This window comes from Diadema setosum, chromosome 4 (assembly GCF_964275005.1).
Source record: "Diadema setosum chromosome 4, eeDiaSeto1, whole genome shotgun sequence".
Lineage (NCBI taxonomy): Eukaryota > Metazoa > Echinodermata > Echinoidea > Diadematoida > Diadematidae > Diadema > Diadema setosum.
The window spans coordinates 48,177,193-48,183,837 of record NC_092688.1 but is presented as its reverse complement, the minus strand read 5'-3'; positions in this window follow the sequence as shown (position 1 = coordinate 48,183,837).

Here is a 6,645-nt window from a genome sequence, read left to right as displayed (position 1 = left end):
AGTGAAATACAACAAGAACAAGATAGAGCTGGACGAAGCATTTCACTGCTAGTTCACTCAGCAAGCTCTATTATACCGACAGATTTCTATTTTACGACAACAAAAAAAAAAAATACCTCACAATCCCTTCAGGGGGATGTTTTGTCAGCCTGGCTTTATCACTTTGTAGAGATTAATGTGTCTGAACAAATTAGGAGCTAATAGTACAAACTAAAACAAACACACAAAAATCTACAAACAATTATATTTTAAAATAAGTAAAAAAAAACAACAAAAATCAAAGATCAAGAAAAGATAATTTTTGATTTCTGAAGGTTTTTACAGTACAGCATCAGACAAAGTGGCTTTTCCTTCTAGAAGCAGACTGGTATGCAGTTATTTCTTAATTGTATTGTTATAATGTATTTTTCTCAAATCACGAATGTGTTAAAAGAAGTAAATTCTATCATTAGCTCATACTATACAATCAATGAAACTGATTATTTTTTCACTAAGTGTAGCAAAAAAAAAAAAAAAGCTGCTGAAAACTGCTTATCAAATAGTGGCGAGCCAATGGAGTAAAATGGAGTCAAAAGGGGCCTGAGCTTTCGATCCTAGCAGAATCTTCATAACAGATAAGACAAAGAGGATTTAAAGGTAGGGGATACCTTTTACAGAACTCCCAAAATGCAGCAAAACATTAAATATGAACCTCAGGGGACTTGTTTAGGCCACTGCTTAGAAATTTGGAAGTCAACAGTTATCTACAATTTGAATAATGCACAAAACTCAACTACTCAGTAGTTCTGTGTGTCAGCCACACTTAAGCCTTTTTGTTGCAGTCTTCTGTATTTTTTATCTATAAACACAAATCTAAAAGTATAAAAGCTGATGTAATAACATATAGAGTGTGTGGCAAGAATGTATATAGAAATGTTTGTAAGTTTTGATGAACTTTATTCACAAAATATACATGATGGACACACATGCAGTGCATGGGTCTGCAAAGGTAGCCTAGTAATGTACTGGAATTTACGGTGAGCCCCGAAAAGAATTCAATTCAAAATCTAACGGTCAATAAAAATGTACTAAATGTTACCTTCCACTTTCAATACTTTATGGGAGTTTCTGAAATGATACTCTCTTCAACATACCACAGTGTTTATACAACTCTTCATTTAAGGCATGCAAATGGGATTCCCTACCTTTAAGGAAGATCACAAGGACGTGATGCAACAGCAGAGAATGAACGAAGTGTAGCAATTACACACATTTAAATGACTGTGAATAAGGATAAAAATTATACAATCTTTGAAAGACAGTGACCACAATCTTTGTGCAACTAAATTTGCAGATGGGACAATATATTAAAATTGCAAGGTCATAAATAGATTATTAAATCTCTATTTTGTCTCAGCAGAAGCACTGATATTTAACAACTTTTATGGTCTGATGTCTTACACAGTGATTAATTTGAGCACTGGCAATTTGGAAGCATGAAACATATAATAGAATGATAATTAGCATGGGAATGATACTGTACAACTTTCATGCTATCATGGAACTACAAGTGTATTTGAAGTTTACTTTATGATAACTCTGACGATGTTGAAGAAAACGATCATACCTTTTACAAATATGGGTACTCAGAGTCAGTTAAAGATGGATGGATGGATTGTCAATTCAAATTGATGCAATTTGCCTTAAACACATCAGTGTCAGTCAGCATCATATCCAGTCAGAGAGAGCACAACTTACACTGTCACTGAACTCTATGAAACGAGAACAGAAGATGAGATACTGTTCTTAAAAAGAAAAATCAAAACAAAACAAAACAAGAACAAAGAGACCAAGAAAAATGTTGCAGTATGTTTTACAAAAATATGTGATGGGTACAATGCCATCACCATATGTCTGTGAGAGGGCCATGCCTTTACAACCATCACCCCACTACCACAGCCATGTCTCCAATAAACTGGTTCTGTAATGTATTCCCAGTTGTTATGCATGCTTTGCTCACAAAAGTTGCCCATAATAACCACAAAGCTTGCAAGACACTTGCCCTACCTACAATTTGTACATGTAGCAACAACTTAGTGAATTCCTGGCTATGGAACTTAATGGGAGGGACCACATGAATGAACTTATATACTTGGCTGTAGGAAAAGAGAAATCCATAAACTGTAATATTACAGAAATGGTCTAATCACCTGGATCAAGGGGACATTTTATATCAGGTAAAACATTTGCTTCAGGACATTTAGCAATGAGCAAGATTCAAAGTTATTTTCTGTGCAACTAAATTACTGCACATTGGCACTGATCTTGCACAATGCACCACGCATCATGCTCATAATACGTATTACTGTACACAGTGTTCTAACAATGGACTCTCTGCTGCCACTGCTGCAGCTGAGGTTGAACTCAGGGTATTCAGGCATGGTCATCATGGTCATGGAGGCAGAAACAAATCCACCCCTATACAAAGCTGTAATTAGTTTTAGATACCAGAAATGCCAAAAGTATGCCTATTTGAATGGTTCTGAATGTAAAATCAGGACACACATGTATCTACCTTTAGGTTTGGGTGAGGTTTGAATACAACAATTGATTAAATCATAAAATGAGATTTACAATTGTTTTATCACCAGGGCTGTGCCACCGGCCTCTTACTCACTGATGTATACACAATTTTCAACATTAATGAGTTGCTGAAAGGGATTCAAAACTGCAAGGTTAAAAAAAGTTTAAATAGAATATATAGAAGTATAAATAATGATTAATAAATTTATTATCTATAACAACTAGTAGGCCTAAATCTAGTAGCTCGACCAGATGCTGCGCGAAGCCTGTTGCGACACTTAGGCCTGAATTCACGAAGCGAAGGTGGTACAAATGAAACCATGGTTTAAACCATGTACAAAAACCATGGAGCGCCAAGTGTCGCATATGGAATATTTCTTTACGAAATCAGTCATTTCGTCAATGGAATGATTATTTTGTAATGAACATTTCGCCCACGAAATGATAATTTCATTAACGAAACGGTCACTTTGTCAACGAAATGACACTTGTGTCTTGGTGCTCCATGGTTTTTGGCCATGGTTTAAACCATGGCTTCATTTGTACCACCTTCGCGAATTCGGGCCATTGTGACTTAGATTCTAGCTTGTGTACAGCAAACAAAGGGCTGTCTGAAGCCGATTCTTGAATACAGCTTAAGTTTACATTCATTCCTGAACATGCTGAACAGTGAAAGTGAAAGCGTTTATCCACTTTCATTCTGCAAAAGCGCTTCATACACACACACAGAAAATATGACACTGTCACACAAGCTATCGCTCAGCTCAATTTACATCATGCATGACTCACGAGCTATTAGAGTACAGACGTCTAGATCAGGTGGTGACAAGGATTTTAAAGTGAAAACTAAGTTCTGGTAAGGGCCTGAGAACCCGTCTGACACCATTTCATATTTGCTTGCAATATATCGAAAGAGTCTACAAAGAAACTTACCTGGCTGACGCGGTTTGCCGGAATGATGAGTCGTTTTGGAGTATTTTGAGAAAAATAATAAAATTCGGCAGACCGACTTTTATTCCAGAAGGCTCCAGACTCACTCGGTCTCAGGGAAAACTCGACCCTATTTCAGACAATTTACACACAGTTCGTGATCGCCATGTTCATCAGTACTCTATACTACGGGTACCAAACGAGGCCTTGATGAGCAGACAGGAAAGTGCGTGCTAATCCTGTACAAAACAAATGGACAGCGCGCGGTCCTCAAGCCTAAATACGCACATCACCTCAGTTGCTGAGACGCGCGGTCTTTGAAGTTTTTGTTGTTTATCAAGCGTCTTTGATTGCTTTTAGAGGTGCTTGAGAGGCGCACACTAATTTTGCATGCGCGCCAAAGAGGTTTTTGATGCGCGCGTTGTAACAACTCGGACCATTACTGCGAGTAGCCAGAACGCTACAATGTAGTTTATACAGGCCGCTCCTATATGCATAGTACAGTAAGGGTACCGGTTTTCGACACTTTAGCACATTTCCTTGTTTACCATCAATACTGCACCGTTTTACCTCGGAATTTCGATATGAAGTTGAGCTACAAAGGCCAATAATAATATGCCTTAAACGAATTCCCATTTGAATGCACTCGTGTTCAATTTTTAAGCGATTTCCGTCACGTCGTCGCTGGCATCACATTTCGACACCCAGCATCATTTTTTCGACACAATCACAGCGCGCATCACACAGAAATCACACGGCGCGTACAGTACGCGTACACTGCATTGTGGACGCAAACTAGCAGTCATACTGGCGCAAGAACTTGTTTCCTCTATAACGTGTCTTGATATGGGAATGTCGAAATCTGGTGCCACATTCTCAAAGCCAACTCTTTCTACAAGTTTGCTCATTTATCACGAATTCAGCCATAAAATTACTAAAGAAGATTATGAAATAAAACATCAAGATTTGGCCAACAAACTGATACTAAAGCATGATAGCCGGCACGGGTGAATTTAATTTTACGGCGATGTATACAAAATGCGTCATATTGTTTTGAACCTCTAAAAATGGCTGACATTAATATTTCTGCTGACACTGTGTTGCTTTTCTCCTAAATATTCTACCGTCGGATTATGATGACAAGTGACAAACGGTGTTTATATAAGACTATAGAAATGTGATTGATAACTTGGTTGATTGCTGAAGTCAGACGTTTGTATCGAGTATAAAATTTAATAAGAATTATCTGCTGGGTGTCGAAATCTGGGTCCTGTCGAAAACTGGTGCACTAACGGTACAACGCTGTACAATCCAGAGGGACAACCAATACAACTCATCCCGCCGTCAAGCACAGCGAGACCGAGTTATCCCCGAGTCCGAGTCTAGCCTGACCCCGTTCGGGTAAGTTCCCATTTTCCCATTTTCGTCGTTACCCATCGAATATTTTCTTATTACAGCGTTATTCCGCACATTTCCTAGGCACACGTTCACATTTTGGAGCAAAATTTGACAACTTTTGCAGGCGTACCAGAACTTTCTTTGGGCTTTAATAAACAAACATGACGTGGGATTCTTAGCTAACTCAAAATAAAGGAGGTGGGACTGCAGCATACGTTATTGCTGGAGCACAGGCCGGCGCCCAGCAAGGAGAGCCGACATTACTTAAATTGAAATGAAGCGCAAATATCTACCCGCTCGACGTTTAACATTCCGGCAACATTACATTTTAGATTGCACAATATCCGGCCTAATAAATTTAATGAAACATAGGTTTAATCAAACGCAAAAATATTACCTCTAACAGTTAGAGTCTCGGCTTGACTCCGCTGCACCGAGTGTGACGGGAGAATGCACATAAATTACCAAAATAATGTAAGATGGCCAAAAGTGAAACGCTGCCGGGGAATGCGCCAACTAGCGTTGAGCGGGTAACTTTTCCAGATAGGCTTTACTTTCCCGATACATTACTTTGTGTGAGATCAAGATAGGCTAAGAGAAGAAAGAAGGAATACATGTAACAGTTAGATCTAAAGAATCATGAGTAAATCTAGGAATTGGTTCAGTGCATTAAAGGGGAAATCCAGTCCAAATATAAGTTAGTCTGATAAGAAAGAGTAAAATATTACGAGTTCAACGGTAAAATTTTGATCGAAATCGGATGAAAAATAAGGAAGTTATGACATTTTGAAGTTCTGCTATAATTATTGAGGAAACAGTTCTTGAATAGTCAATACCATGAATATGCAGATGGCAAAGTGAGCATGTCCTCCCCTCACAACTTGCCATAGGCCCTATAGTTTGTACATTAAATTTTGAAATTTCCAGATTTTCATTCAAACGCAATTATGCCCGAGGCTCAAATCCTAATATGTAACTAATCACTATTCTGAAGTTTCAACCGGGAATAACATCATGTTTGAGACTTCATTGACAGAAACATTGAATTTTCATCATTCTTTGTACACGATCAATGGAAAATTGAGAGGGTATGACATGGTCAGCTCACTCATTTGCATATTCGTATTCACTGTACAAGAACTGTTTTTACAGAAATTAGCAAAACTTCAAAATTTCATAACTTCCTTATTTTGTCATCTTCAGTCAAATTTTTACTGTTGAACTCCTAAGGTTTTACTCTCTTTATATCAGACTAAGTCATTTTTGGACTGGATTTCCCCTTTAAACTGCACCAATGGCTACACCAAACCGTTAACAGGTTCACCATTACTTCGATTTCCAAAAGATCCTGGAAAGTAAGAAATGCGTTTCATTATTCACATTAGATGTAGATTTCTAAATCCACAAACAAAACATACACAATAACTTGTAGGCCTACTCATATCCCACACACACAAACACACACTCTCATGCTCCCAAAACTGACGTAACGTGAGGTTATTGTTGTTCGCTATTTTTGATTCACTTTTTAGCTTGAGATTTGTGTAGAAACCATGGCTTTTTTTTTTTCAAGGGGGTGCGTTTTGACACTAAATAATGTACTGTAACCCACTATAACCTGCGAGGGAGCGAAGCGACCGAGCCCGTAACATCAGCTAGCGGGTGTCCCCCCCCCCCCCCCATGAGACCATATCTTTTTAATTTATAGTTTGTTTTGGGATGTGAAATTTTGCGATCTGGTGCATACTTGATAGA